Raw genomic sequence first — 15,912 nt, forward strand, 5'->3', positions numbered from 1 at the left:
GATATAGCCCACTGGTGTGCGGCAATACTGAAGTGGGGACAGGGAGAGGAGCTCAGGAGGCAAGAAATATGAGGACTACGCAAATACCCCAGAAATGTGGAATGGGAAGCACTATTACTTGACTTGCACACATACAAGAGTTGGTGGCCCATCACTTAAACCTACCCTGGCGGGGACATAACCCCCTCCTCCCCCGTCCCCTTTTATCCACATTCCCACACCTCCATCATAACCCCTTCCAGCCTGTCCATAGGTGAGTGACAACGCCCTTCTGTTACACCCTTTGATGTCCCCAAATAGCTTCCTAGTGGCCATTATAGCTTCATGGATGTCACTGTTGATTTTCAATGTTTGCAGTACTTGCTTGAGATAGGAAGATTGAATAGCACGTATGGTAATTGCAGAATGTGAGTTAACATCGACACATGACTTGTTTTTTCCAATGTTGCTGTTTAAGGACTGAACCAAGGACTCATGCTGATACTGATGTGAAACTATTTTATTAATGACGATGTAGCTAATTTTACTAATGATAATGTAAGTTTCATAGATGTAATTTATTCAAGATTGTGATATTGAAAATGCAATTTAAAACTGGTTAAAAAAAAGTTATTGGAGATGCAGTTGGGTAGTTAGCTTTCACAAAAAAATACTAATGGTAGGTCAGCACTAATGAGGGACACATTAGCAAAGCACATTTACTTTTGATAATTATTGAAATTATGAACTATGATTCAATCTCAAGACCGGAGCCATGGATTATGCATTTCCTTTGTCCATTTTATTAATCAGCAGCCTTTACAATTAGAAAAAAAAAAACTTTATTTCACAGAAATCTTAGGGAAGGGGGTTCCACATAACCTTTCAAACTCTAAATTCATAACATAGTCCATGTTTATGTCCCCTCTTTCTTCGTGAGATAAAAATGGTCAGTTCCTTCTTGTTCACTCCCGTTTGGAGCCGTCATTCCCTAGAAGAGAAAATACACCTTGTAACTATTCCATGCAGAACCAATATGACGTTCAAGTGAAGGGCATGCAAATAGCAATGTCACCTTAAATCTCAAATACAGTATTCAAAAGCATAATGGCAAAATAGTCATACTACTACCATAGGAAAGTCCCAAATGTATCCTGCATCAACTTTGTCACTGGGTCAACAGAAACCTCTTGCTAAAGCGGGTGTTGTCTTCATGTCCTTAACCCCTTCACTGCCATGGACATAATGCTATTAAAGAACGAGTTACTTACCTTCGGTAGCGACTTTTCTGGTGGATACATTAGCTACCTGTGGATTCCTCACCTAATGAATACTCCCATTGCGCCAGCATTCGACGGAAATCTTCTTCCTAGCTTCTGCACGTCGACGAGGACGTCACAGTTGCCCACGCTGCGACGCCGTCTGACGTCATACTGGCAATAAGAGGTCCTCGCCGACGTGCCGACGTCAGTACCAACATTTTTTACGTGCCTGAGAATAATAGGCCATTGAGATGAAAGAACAATAGTAATATTTAATGATATTCCAAACAAACACATCATTCTGAGAATTCAACCTACCATTTTTTTTTTAAACAAATAAATAAATATATGAACTATATATATATACATATAAACATATATACATAATATATACAAATCTTCAAAAGCAAGAGGAGCACACTCAAGAATTACTTGGTTAGACCAAACAGGCAACGGGGAGGCGGGTGGGACCGTGAGGAATCCACATGTAGCTAATGTATCCACCAGAAAAGTCGCTACCGAAGGTAAGTAACTCGTTCTTCTGATGGATACAACTACCTGTGGATTCCTCACCTAATGAATAGAGTCCCAAAGCAGTACGGCACTCGGTGGTGGGTGCCTGAATGGTCAAACCAAGAAATCCTGCAGCACGGACCGTGAAAAATGGCCATCCCTTCTGACCTCAGAGTCCAAGCAGTAATGCTTCGCAAAAGTATGAAGGGATGACCAAGTTGCGTCCTTGCAGATGTCGACCACAGGAACACCCCTAGCCAAGGCCGAAGAGGCCGAATTAGCTCTGGTGGAATGAGCTCTTATACCATCAGGAGGATCCTTCTTTGCTAAAGAGTAACACATTTTAATGCAAAGAACAACCCACCTGGAGAGTGTTCTCTTGTGGACTGCCTTTCCTCTCCTCTTTCCCACGTATCCGATGAAAAGCTGATCCTACAGCCTGAAATCCTTTGTCCTGTCTATATAAAAGCTTAGCGCCCTCTTTGGGTCCAAGCGGTGTAGTCTCTCTTCTTCCTTTGACGGATGAGGCGGAGGATAAAACGTGGATAGAGTAATTGTCTGGGCCAAATGAAAGGGTGAAACAACCTTCGGAAGGAAAGCAGCCTTGGTCCTCAACACCACCTTATCCCCATAAAAAGATGTATAGGGGGGTTTTACCGATAGAGCCTGCAACTCACTCATTCTCCTTGCAGAGGTAATTGCAACCAGGAAAACCGTTTTAAGAACCAATAATCTTATGGGGCAAGAATGCATAGGCTCAAAAGGGGACCCCATAAGGAAAGTTAGAACCAAGGTCAAATCCCATTGAGGCATAACAAAAGGAGTTGGAGTGAATTTATTCATAAGGTCCTTCAAGAATCTAAGTACTATTGGGGATTTAAATAAAAGAAGGCTGGTCTGGAAGACAAAGAAAGGCTGACAAGGCAGACAAGTAACCCTTAACAGTAGCCACTGCACAACCCCTCTGTGCTAAAGACAAAGCAAAAGATAAAACATCTGACAAATGAGCACGTAAGGGATCAATCTGCCTCTCTCCACACCAAACCACTAATTTAGACCACCTATTAGCGTAGATAGATTTAGTGGAGTGTCGCCTGGCCGATAAGATAACATCCACTACATCAGGCGGGAGAGAGAAAGAACTCAGGTTGCCCTATTCAATCTCCAGGCATGAAGGTGCAGGCTCTGGAGGTGGGGGTGTAAAACCTGCCCCTGCGACTGCGAGAGGAGGTCTGCCCTGAGAGGGAGACGGAGTGGAGGGCACAGTGAGAGTTGGAGAAGGTCCGAGTACCACACCCTCCTTGGCCAATCCGGAGCAATTAAGATGACTTGAGCCATGTCTTGGTGAATTTTCCTCAACACACGGGTATGGGTATGGGGGGGGAAACGCATAAAGCAACTGGTTGCACCAGGTCATCTGAAACGCATCCCCCAAAGCTCCTTGTACCGGATACTGGAGGCTGCAGAATAACAGGCAGTGCGAGTTCTTCCGGGTGGCAAACAGATCTATCCGAGGAAACCCCCACATCTGGAAGATTAACCGGACTTGATCTGGATGGAGACGCCACTCGTGATCGGCCGAGAGATGGCAACTGAGACTGTCCGCACGTACGTTCAAGACTCCGGCCAGATGATTTGCTACCAAGCAAATCTGATGGTCCTTTGCCCAGGACCATAGCTGAAAAGCTTCTCTGCAGAGAAGGTACGACCCTACCCCTCCCTGTTTGTTTATATACCACATCGCGGTAGTGTTGTCCGTCAGGACCTGAACCGACGGACCACGAAGGGACGGGAGGTAGGCCTCGAGAGCCAGATGTACAGCCCGTAACTCCAACAGATTGATATGAAACACCTGTTCTACTGGAGACCAAAGTCCCTTGATCTCCAGGTCCCCCAGATGAGCTGCCCACCCTAGAGTGGAAGCATCCGTTATTACTGTGGCCACAGGCAGAGCTTGTGAGAACGGCCTTCCTCTGGAAAGATTGCCATCCGCAATCCACCATTTCAAATCCATGGCAGCATCTCTGGAGATTCTCACCGAGCCTTCGAGATCCCCTTTGTGTTGAGACCACTGCCTTCGGAGGCACCACTGAAGAGCCCTCATGTGCCAGCAAGCATGCGTGATCAACAGTATGCAAGAAGCAAACAGACCGAGCAGACGTAGGACCTTGAGGACTGGAATGACCGCTTCACTTTGAAACATTGGAACCAACGCCTGAATGTCCAGAATCCTCTGAGGTGGAGGAAATGCTCGGTTCAATGTTGTATCCAGTACTGCCCCTATGAACAGGAGGCGTTGAGAGGGCTCTAGGTGAGATTTGGGCACGTTCACTGAAAAGCCCAGGTCGAACAACAACTGGGTTGTCGACTGCAGGTGATACAACACGAGATCCGGAGACCTGGCTTTGATCAACCAGTCGTCTAGATAAGGAAATACTGCTATCCCCTTCCTTCTGAGCTCTGCCGCAACCACCGACATCACCTTCGTGAAGACTCGAGGTGCTGAAGTAAGACCAAACGGCAGGACCGCAAACTGATAGTGCTGCGACCCCACCACAAAACGGAGATACTTCCTGTGCGACTTGAGTATCGGGATATGAAAGTAAGCATCCTGCAAGTCGACAGACACCATCCAATCTCCATTGTTCAGCGCCAAAAGCACCTGAGGTAGGGTCAGCATCTTGAACTTTTCCTGTTTGAGAAACCAATTCAAGATCCTCAGGTCCAGGATTGGTCTCAACCGACCATCCTTCTTGGGAATCAGGAAGTACCTCGAATAACAACCTTGACCCCTTTCCTGCTCTGGAACCAACTCCACCGCGCCCTTTGAAAGGAGGACTTGAACCTCCTGTTCCAACAACAGGAGGTGTTCTTCTGAACAATAAGATGGGCGGGGCGGGATGGGGGGCGGAAACTCCCGAAAGGGAAGGGTGTAGCCTTTTCTCACAATGCTGGTAACCCAGGAGTCTGAAGTTATGACCTCCCACTTGTGGAGAAAATTCAGTAACCTCCCCCCTACAGGAGTGGAGTGAGTGGGAATTGGTGGAAGCCTAAGGCTGCTTCCCCTGCTGCACCCCTCCAGAGGAAGAGGAAGAGGCAGAGTGCTGCTGAGAGGCTCCCCTGGTACAGACCCTACCCCTCCCTCTAAATGATCTATAGGAGAGAGCAGAGGTAGGCTGCTGGAATTTCCCTCGAAAGGAGGAGGAGGAGGAGCCACAACCAAATCCTCAAAACCTCCTAAAAAATCTGGAGGAGGCAGTAGAAGTGGCTTTCAAGCCCAACGACTTGGCCATGGCCCTGCTCTCCTTGAGCCTCTCTAAGGCCGAATCCGCCTTGGCACCAAAGAGCTTGTCCCCATCAAAAGGAAGGTCCAGTAGGGTCGACTGCACATCCAAGGAAAATCCTGAGTTACGAAGCCAAGCCTGCCTCCTCGTAACTACAGCAGTGCCCATTGCCCTAGCAACCGAGTCAGTTGTATCCAACCCAGATTGGATAACCTGAGTTGCAGCTGCCTGAGCGTCCGATACTAGATTTAACAGCCCCTGAGGGACCTCTGTATGCGTTGATGCAATCTCGTCCATCAGGGCATAAAAGTACCTTCCTAAAATACATGTAGCATTGGTGGACTTCAATGCCATGCTACATGAAGAGAACACCTTTTTGGATGCCATGTCCATCTTCTTGGAGTCTCTATCCGAGGGCACAGATGGAAAAGAGCCAGGAGCAGACCTTGCCGAGCAGGAAGCCTGGACCACCAAGCTTTCAGGTGTTGGATGTCTGGTAAGAAAACCAGGGTCAGCCGGTGCAGCCAGATACCTCCTAGCCACAGATCTATTGATAGCTGAAGAAGACCCCGGCTTCTTCCAGACTTCCAAAACTTCCAGCAGCACCTCATTGAACGGCAAAAGTGGTTCTGCCGATGTAGAGGCCGGGTGCAACACCTCTGTCAACAAATTCTGCTTGGCTTCAGTTACCGGCAAAGGAAGATCCAAGAAGCTAGCTGCCTTCCTGATAACAGAATGGAAAGTGGCCGCCTCTTCTGTATACTCCCCAGGAGATGACAAGTCCCACTTGGGGGAAGTATCTAGGCCACTAGCAGTGTCCAGCCCATGTAGACCCTCACTAGAGTCCTCAATCTCTCCTTCCTCCAGGTTTTGTCTCTGGTACTCCTGCTCTTCAAGGAGGCGGAGAGCAAGCCTCCTCGAGTGCAGCCTCTCCTCTATCCTCGGCGTCGACATGGCATCAGCGGATGTCGAAGAACGATGCCGATCCTCGGATCCGTCTGACGCCGGATCTACAGGCGCCATAGGTCCCTTCGGCGCCGAACGAGGAGTCGGATGGAGAGAAGACTGCTTCGGAGTCGCAGGAGGTCTAGACGGCGCCACTGGTTGAAACATCGAAGCCGCCGGAGCCGAGGCTGTCGGAGCCAAAGTCTCAGGAGCCACCGGAGCCGATACCGGCACCGAGCCCAAGTTCCCCAGGGGGAGAAAGGGCATAAAGGGTGCCGGTCGAAGCGGAGCCGGAGCACCCATGTTGAAGGCCAAAGGGCCCGAAGGACCAGCCGGTCCACCACCTGGAGCCATCTGCTGGAAGATGGAAAACATCGCATTTAAAAATGCCGTACTATCAGCTCCAGGGGCCGGGAAAGCCGGGTAGTGGGGTGCCTGGTTCGAAGGCTACACCGACGCCAGTCTCGACGTCGGCAACGACAGAGAAAACATTTGAGGCTGCGGAACCTCAAACACTGAAGGTGGTTGGCCCGATGACCTGTGCGAAGTCGGTGAGGCTGGAGAATGCAACGGCGTTGACGGATGGGGAGGGACAGTGGGACTGACCTCCCAAGTCTTCCGACTTCGAGTTGATGGTGACCTCGACCGAGACCTCTCTTTACTCGACCGGCGCCGTAATTCTCGATGACGCCGGGAGTCCCGATGACGCCGATGAGACTTCGGTGATGAGGATTTTCGATGATGTCTCTTTTCCTTCCTTTTCGACTTCGCCAGAAAAAGCTTAGCCTCGCGCTCTTTCAGGGCCTTAGGATTCATATGTTGACAAGAATCGCACTTGTCAACATCATGATCGGAACTAAGACACCACAGTCAGAATGTGGGTCCGTTACCGACATTTTGCCCCCACACTCACGGCAGGGCTTGAATCCTGACTTTCTTTGCGACATTGTAATCTCAAAGAAAAAATAGATCCAAAAAACACACTGTAACTGTCGAACAGCAACAGTAGCACCCTCGAAGATAACCGTTTTGAATGGCACGGAAAAAAGTAAACTGACGTCGGCGAGGACCTCTTATTGCCTGTATGACGTCAGACGGCGTCGCGTGGGCAACTGTGACGTCCTCATCGACGTGCAGAAGCTAGGAAGAAGATTTCCGTTGAATGCTGGCTCAATGGGAGCATTCATTAGGTGAGGAATCCACAGGTAGTTGTATCCATCAGAAATAGGCCGATCTGCCCCCAGGGAGGGCAGAAGCCATTAGGCACCAGGGATGTTTTTATTTATATTGAGAACAGGAGCGACCCCTTAGGCAAGGGTTGTTCCCCCCTCAAGCAATTTTTTTTAAGACCATTTCTGCCCCCCCAGGGGGCAGATTGGCCTTTATTAATCAGGCCGATCTGCCCCTTTTGGCAGGGGGTGGGGTGCAGAAGCCACTAGAAACCAGGTTTTTTTTTTTTTTTTTTTTTTTTAAACCTTTATATTGATAAGGGGTGCGACCCCTTATGTAAGCTCCCAAATGGCCTAAAGTACAAATTACTTACCTTCGGTAACAAAATATCTGGTAGAGACATATTCTAGTTGCAGATTCCTTACCTTAGAATTTCCCCCCAGGCATTAGACTGTATCCGGAGATTTTTCTTCGAGCAATACCCTTGGGCGTCTGTAGGTGGCGTTGGTCGACTGGAACTTCGCGTGCTAACGCAGTGGAAGCCGCAGTTTCTCTGGTGGAATGAGCAAGCAAGCCTTCAGGAGGTTGCTTTTTAGCCAAAGTGTAGCACATTTTGATGCAAAGAAGCACCCATCGAGAGATGATATGCTTTTGCACCGCCTTCCCTTTCTTAGCACCCACATAGCCAAAGAGTTGATCGTCCACCTGGAAATCTTTAGTACAATGGAGGTAGAACACCAACACTCTTTTTGGGTCCAGACAGTGGAGTCTCTCCCCTTCTCATGGGAAGGGTATGGGAGTGTGTAGAAGGTAGGCAAAGTGATGGACTGGCCTACATAAAATGGTGTAAATAACTTAGGAAGGAAGGAAGTTCTAATGCGTAACACAACTTTGTCAGGGTGTACAGACAAGTATAGAGGCATTGAAGAAAGCACCTGGAGCTCACTCACCATGCAAGCAGAGGTGATAGCGACCAGAAAGACAGTTTGAATGCGAGGATCCGCAAGGGACAATTATGCATTGGCTCAAAGGGGGTACATATTAAATAAGTAAGTACAAGATTAAGATCCCACTGAGGCATAATAAATGGAGTGGGAGGAAATAAGTGGGTGAGCCCTTTTAAGAACCTACTGACAATAGGAGATTTAAAGAGTGAGGGCTGATCAGGTAACCTTTAAGGGTGCCCAAAGCAGAGCCCTGCTGGGCTAAATAATGAACAGAAGAACCTCTGACAGAGGGGCAGAAATGTGATCAACAGATTTGTTGGTACACCATGCCACAAGATTTATTCCAACGACAGGCATATACAGTTTTAGTCGATGGATGCCTGGCTGCCAAGAAACATTGCAGACTTTGGGTGGAAGGGCAAATGCATTCAACTGTTGCAGCTCAATCTCCACGTATGAAGGTGGAGGTTTGACAGGTGCCGGTGGAGAACCGTCCCCTGCTGCTGTGACAGAAGATCCGCCCGAAGAGGCAGTCTTAGTGGAGGATAGATGGACATGCTCAATAGCTCTGGATACCACACTCATCAAGCCCAGTCCGGAGCCACCAAGATAACTTGGGCCCGGTCGTACTTGATTTTCTTGAGAACTCTGGGTAGAAGAGGGCTAGACGGGAAGGCGTACAGGAGGCCGGAGCTCCACTCGAGATGAAAAGCATCTCCGAGCGAGTGCCGTCTTTGAAAATTCCAACGTGCAAAACAGCTGACATTGCGTGTTCTCTGCGGAGGCAAACAGATCTAACCAAGGCTCTCCCCACTTGAGACCTTGCGTCACCTCTGGATAGAGACGCCATTCGTGATCGACTGTGCGTCGGCGGCTGAGTTTGTCTGCTCTGGCGTTGAGAGCCTGCCAGATGTTCAACCATCAGCGTAATGCCCTGATATTCCAGCCATGTCCAGAGGCATAGTGCTTCCTGACAAAGGGTCCAAGACCCTACCCCGCGTTGTTTGTTTGAGTACCACATGGCGGTAGTGTTGTCCGTGAACACCTGCACCACTTTCCCTTTGAGAGAGGGAAGGAATGCTTTTGACCTAAGCCTGATTGCCCGGAGCCCGGAGCTCCAGCATTTTTATGTGGAGCCCCGACTCCGCCGGAAACCAGAGGCCTCTGATCTCTGCTTCTCCTATGAGGCCAACCCACAAGTGACGCATCTGTCACTATAGAGAGATCTGGTTGGGGAAGGGAGAGGGATCTGCTGTTGACACAATTTGGATTCTAAAGCCACCACTGCAGGTCTTTCGCAGTCCCCTCCGAGATCTGGACCATGTCTGAGCGATTTCCCTGATGCTGCGCCCACTGGAACTTTAGGTCCCACTGCAGAGTGCGCATATGCCATCTGGCATGTGTACTAGCAGGAGACAGGAGGCCATGAGGCCCAGCAGGCTCACACTCACCGAAACCCAAGACCGAGGCTGAAAGAAAGATCTAAATCATAGCCTGAAGGTCTTGGACTCGCTTGTCTGGAGAATAAGCGAGAAATTACACTGTATCCAGAACAGCTCGAATGAAAGTGAGCGTCTGAGAGGGAGTCAGGTGTGACTTCGGCACGTTTATAGTGAACCCCAGCTTGTGCAGGAGGTTCGCCATAGTCTGAAGGTGAGAGACGACTGTCTGGGGAGAAGGCGCCTTCAACAGCCAGTCATTGAGGTAGGGGAAAACTGAGACCCCCTAACCTGCACAGATGAGCTGCAACCACCGCCATCATTTTTGTGAACACCAGAGGGGCGCTGGTAAGGCCGAAAAGGAGCATGGTAAACTGAAAGTGCTCGTGACCTACCATGAATCGTAGGTAATGTCTGTGGGCAGGCAGGATGGGGATGTAAAAATAAGCGTCCTGCAAGTCCAACGCTACCATCCAGTCTCATGGGTCTAAGGCAGACAGAACCTGAGCCAGGGTGACCATTTTTAATTTCTCCTTCATGAGGAAGTAGTTCAGGACCCGAAAGTCTAGGATTGGATGTAAGCCCTTGTCCTTCGTTGGTATAAGAAAGTAGCAGGAATAACAACCACGACCCACTTCTGGCTCAGGGACTCTTTCTATAGCTCCCTTGGCCAAGAGAGCCATGACTTCCTGGTGGAGAAGCACAAAATGATCCTCCGGAAGATGATGGAGGATGATGGCATGTGTGGTGCTGCAGATTCGAAAGGAGGGTGGGGAGGAGTAGCCCTTCCGAATGATCTGCAAAACCCACCCATCAGTGGTGATAAGTTCCCAGTGGGGCAGGTGATGGCGGATCATGCCCCCAACTGGGTGGGAGTGACGGGACGGACTAGGAGGGTTTGGAGACTGCAGCGGGGGGGGGGCAGAGGTGGAATGGACAGACCTATGGTTCCCTGTCTCACAGCCACGTGGAATTCCGCGACCTCGGCCATGCATAGGCTGCCCAGCGTGCGTGGCACGGTGGCTGGGTTGAGGACATGACAGGGTGCCCTTTCCGTGTTCCACGAAATGGATGAAAAGCTGAATGCGGTGGGCGAGTGGCGGAGGAAAGACCAAGGGACCGAGCCATAGACTGGGAATCATTGAATCTCTCCAAGGCAGAGTCCGCTTTGTCTCCGAAGAGACGGGTGCCATCAAAGGGCATGTCCATGAGTGACTGTTTGACATCCCCGAGAAGCCACAAGTGCGTAACCAGGCATGGCGCCGTAAGACCACTGTTGTTGCAACCGATCTGCCCAGAAAGTCTGTCGTATCCCGCCCACAACGGATACTGAACTTTTCTGCATCTCTCCCATCTTTCACTGCTTGGGAGACGATAGCACGGGCCTCCTCCGGTATCTGCGGCAGGACTTGCGCAACTGTAACCCACAGGGAGTGGGTATAACGTCACAAAAGACATTCAGTGTTCACAGACCGCAGTGCGAGGCTGCAGGAAGAAAACAACTTCTTGGCAAATTGTTCCAGCCTTTTGGATTCTCTATCCTGGGGTACGGAAGGGAATGCGCCTGAAGAAGTGGAAGCCTGGATAACACGACTCTCAGGAGTGGGGTGTTGGGACAGGAATTTTGGGTCGGTCGGTGCAGGCCAATGGCGGATAGCAATAGTCCTGTTCACAGGAGCCCCTGTGTTGGGTTTGGACCATGTATCCAAAAGGACATCGGTGAGGGCCTCATTGAATGAGAGAAGGGGTTCTGAAGTAGAAGCCCCAGGCTGAAGCACCTCAGTCAGGAGATTAGACCTGACTTCCACAGTAGGTAGCTCAAGGCCGAGGACCTCAGCTGCCCTACTGACCACCATACTGTAAGTTGCTCCCTCCGCCGTAGCCATGATAGGAGGAGACAGCATGCCAGCGTCAGGAAAAGTATCCAGACCACTGGCTTCGCCCAAATCCTGTTCCCAGTCCACAGCATGGTCATCCTGGTATTCATAATGGTCCAGGGATCCATCCAATTCCTCCCCATAGGAAAAAGGGTCCGAATCAGACCTTGGGTGAATAGGCCCCACTGAAGCCGATGGTGCCGTCGACCGATGCCTCTCCGAGTCGTCTGGGATAAATTCTTGTTCTCCTCCAGGGGAACCCACAAACTATGGGTACCTCTCGAATCCCTATGAAGTTGGCAAAAAATAGAAATAAAAATAAATACTTTTTTTTTTTTTTTTTTTTAAACGCACATTTGGCATGGGTAGCTTATGTGGCCAAAAAGTAATGAAAGCCTAAGCACGAACTGCCCCGAATAGCCAAGAAAATGCCTGGCACCTGAGGGGGAAAGGCCTGGCAGAGAAGCGGTTAGTAAAATGTAAACTTTGTTATTAAAGCTGGGAAATGTTATATTCGGTGTCAGGAAAAGAGGTGAGGATCATGCTAGCTGCAGACACCTAACCTTGGAATCGATACCCAAGCAATACCATCTCCGGTGGTGTGTTTGCAGACCAATTTCAAAGGAGTAAGTCCTGATGGGGCAAAGGGGCAAAATTCTCATTTTTATGGACCTGGGCCAACCTGGCAGTAGTGTCTGATAAACGTGTGCAGGAAGCAGACGCGGCTGACTGGCAGAGGTCCAGTAACAGAACTCTTCATGCCAACGCAGGGGTCGCATCTTTAGATCTGTTGACATGAGCTTGCAAACCTTCACATGCAACAAAAATTCATAAATATCTTACCCGGCCTGCAGAACGATTAGACTGAATCTACTTGACCTATCTGTAATATACTTGACCCTCACACTGTTGTTAAGTTGTGTGATCCTAGGCAATATTTTATTTAGCTGTCATTTTTTCATTATCGTATATGAGAGCACCTTCAAATATGAAAGTTCAGCATTTCTGCTGTACAAAAAACCCTTTTTGATTTAATAAGCTAAACGTTTGCTTCATGCATATTACAAATCTATCCCACATTAGGCTACACATGAACCCTGACTTGCCTCTTAGTTCACTAATATCATTGTCATCAGGGTGGGGGCAGAAATTTGTTAATTCTTGATAAAGATCTCAGTTTAAAAAAATATATTGCTAAAAAGTGATATGGTTGTGCACTGTCATTTTCAAACATTTTCCATTGACATAATACATTTTCAGAATAACCTTCGGTAATAATTTATCTGGTAGAGACATTTTCTAATTGCAAATTCCTTACCTTTGGATTTCTCCCAGGCGTCAGACTAGATCCGGAGATTTTTTTATTATCACAGTACCCTTGTGCACAGTCAAGTGATGGCAGTCGTCTCCGCGTCTGTCGTCGTGGTCGCCGTGATGGCGTAGGAGGCCGTATATAGGCGCCACCTCAGCGTAGTGACGTCAAGTTTCTTTTCACAACTTTTACGCCAAAGCACAGAGACATGAAGAACACCAAGAACGGTGTCCCAAAACTAAGCCCTGTAATGGTTATCCCTGTCCAATGAAATCAGTTCGCGAGCAGGAAGGATGGGTGGGTTGGTAAAGAAACTGCAACTATAATGTCTCTACCAGATACATTTTTATTGAAGGTAAGTAACTAGTTCATCTGATAGAGACTTCTAGTTGCAGATTCTTTTCTCAGAATAGATACCCAAGCAAGACCATCTTCTGAGGTAGGCTGATAATCTAAGCTTTTACTAGAAAGTCCTGCAGGACCGAATGACCAAAGCAGCCGTCTATGCGGACCTGACTGTCCAGACAGTAAGGCATTTTAAATGTGTGCAGAGATGCCCACGTTGTTATTTGACAGATATCAATGACAGGAACTCCAGGTGCTAACGCTGTGGTAGCAGCATTAGCTCATGTAGAGTGAGCACGTAACCCCTCAGGGGCTTGCTTCTTAGCCAAAGCGTAGCACATTTTGATGCAAAGAAGCACCCATCGTGAGATGTTACACTTCTGCACCGCCTTCCCTTCCTTAGTGCCCACATACCCCCCCCCCCCCCCCCAAAAAAAAAAGAGTTCATCATCCAACCCGAAATCTTTGGTAAGATTGAGGTAGTATGCCTAGGCTCTTTTTGCATCCAGACAGTGGAGTCTCTCCTCTTTGTGAGAAGAATGTGGGAGTGAAAAAAAAGGGAAAGTGATGGATTGGGCTTCATGAAAGGGCGTGACCACATTGTGAAGGAATGAGGCCCTCGTATGGAGCCCCACCTTGTCAGGGAAAACAGACAACAATGGGGGTTTAGAAGAAAGAGCCTGAACCTCACTCACCCAGTGAGCACAGATGACGGCAACCAGAAGAGCAAGTTACTTACCTTTGGTAACGCTTTTTCTGGTGGATACATTAGCTACCTGTGGATTCCCCATCTAATGAATTCTCCCCATGCGCAGCATTAGACGGAAACTTCTCTCTCTAGCTCTGCACGTCAGGCGAGGACATCACAATTGCCGACTCCACGCTGCTCCGCTTGACGTTATTGTGGCAATAAGAGGTCCTCGCCATCGTGCTGACGTCAGTTCATGCAATTTTTTAGGTGCCTTTGAAACATATAAAGAACATCGACAATCTACACCCTTTAAGATTAACAAGAATAAACTTTATAGAGAATCTTCATCTAAAAACTTTTGCACAGTTCTTTAAATAAGGGCACATACCAACATGAATGGTTTGCAAACTTGAAAATAACTTGAATGTGAACTATAAACATATGTAAAAACATTGAAACTGAGGTGCACACCCAAGGCGATCCTGGTATGACCAGACAGACAACGGGGAGGCGGGAGGAACCGTGAGGAATCCACAGGTAGCTAATGTATCCACCAGAAAAAGCATTACCGAAGGTAAGTAACTTGCTCTTCTGATGGATACAACTACCTGTGGATTCCTCACCTAATGAATAGAGTCCCAAAGCAGTACCACCTCGGAGGGTGTCCGTCTGGTCAAACCAGGAAATCCTGCAGCACCGACCACGCAAAATTGCCATCCCTCCGCACCTCTGCATCCAAACAATAATGCTTCACAAAGGTGTAGAGGGAAGACCAAGTCACAGCCTTGCAGATGTCCACCATCGGAACACCTCTGGCCAAAGCCGATGAGGTTGACTTGGCCCTGGTGGAATGAGCCCTGATCCCCTCAGGAGGATCCTTCTTTGCCAATGAGTAACATATTTTAATACAAAGAACAGCCCACATAGAGATCGCTCTCTTGTGGACAGCCTTCCCCTTCCTCACGTATCCAATAAAGAGTTGTTCATCCAACCGGAACTCTCTCGTCCTGTCGACATAAAAACTGAGAGCCCTCTTAGGGTCCAGACGATGGAGTCTTTCCTCCTCCTTAGATGGATGCGGAGGAGGGTAGAACGTCAAGAGAGTTATTGATTGTCCCTTCATGGCCAATCCAGAGCTTGCAGAATGACTTGGGCCCGGTCTTGCCCAATCTTCCTCAAAACCCGAGGAATCAAGGGTATGGGAGGAAACGCATAAAGCAACTGGTCGCACCAGGACATCTGAAATGCGCCCCCCAATGCTCCTTGCATCGGATACTGAAGGCTGCATAACGACTGATAATGCGCATTCTCATTTGGCAAAGAGGTCTATTCAGGGAAAAAAAAACATCCGAAAGATGTAAAGAACTAGATCCGGATGCAGACACCACTCGTGGTTGTCCGAGAAGAAGTGACTGAGCTTGTCCGCACGTACGTTTAGGACCCCGGCCAAATGGTTTGCCACTACACAAAGCCGATGGTCCCGCACCCGGGACCAGAGTCGCAGAGCCTCTCTGCAAAGAAGGTACGACCCTACACCCCCCTGTTTGTTGATATACCAAATCGCAGTTGTGTTGTCCATCAGAATCTGAACTGACTGACTGACCGCAAAGGGAAGGGAGGAAGGCCTTGAGGGCCAAAGGAATCGCCCGCAGTTCCAGCAGATTGATATGAAACCTCTGCTCTACTGGAGACCAACGTCCCTTGATCCCCAGATGAGCTCCCCACCCTACGGTGGAGGCATCCGTTATCACCGTGGCCACCGGAGTTGGCTGCGAGAACGGCTTCCCTTGAGAAAGGTTGCCTTCCACAGCCCACCATCGGAGATCCGCTGCAGTGTCTCTGGAGACCCTTATCGATTCCCCGAGATCTCCTCTGTGCTGAAACCACTGCTTGCGGAGGCACCACTGAAGAGCCCTCATATGCCAGCATGCATGCGTGACCAACAGAATGCAAGAAGCGAACAGACCGAGCAAACAAAAAGGACCTTGAGGACCGGAACTACTGCTCCTTCTTGAAACATTGGAACCAGCGCCTGAATGTCCTGTATCCGCTGTGGCGGAGGAAAGGCTCGATTCAATGTTGTGTCCAGTACTGCCCCTATGAACAGGAGACGTTGAGAGGGCTCTAGGTGAGACTTGGGCACATTTA

The 15,912-nt window shown here is 48.9% G+C and overlaps 1 long non-coding RNA gene across 1 annotated transcript in view; it reads right to left on the reverse strand.

Annotated features, from left to right (window-relative positions):
• Positions 1–512: 512 nt before the first annotated feature.
• The window catches only part of LOC138301915 (uncharacterized), a 41,878-nt gene continuing 26,478 nt past the window's right edge, over positions 513–15,912 (reverse strand). The window contains exon 3 of the long non-coding RNA XR_011205162.1: positions 513–970. This is a non-coding gene — a long non-coding RNA (uncharacterized lncRNA). The remainder of the gene's footprint in view (positions 971–15,912) is intronic.

The sequence above is a fragment of the Pleurodeles waltl genome, chromosome 6 (assembly GCF_031143425.1).
Source record: "Pleurodeles waltl isolate 20211129_DDA chromosome 6, aPleWal1.hap1.20221129, whole genome shotgun sequence".
NCBI classification, from domain to species: Eukaryota; Metazoa; Chordata; class Amphibia; order Caudata; family Salamandridae; genus Pleurodeles; species Pleurodeles waltl.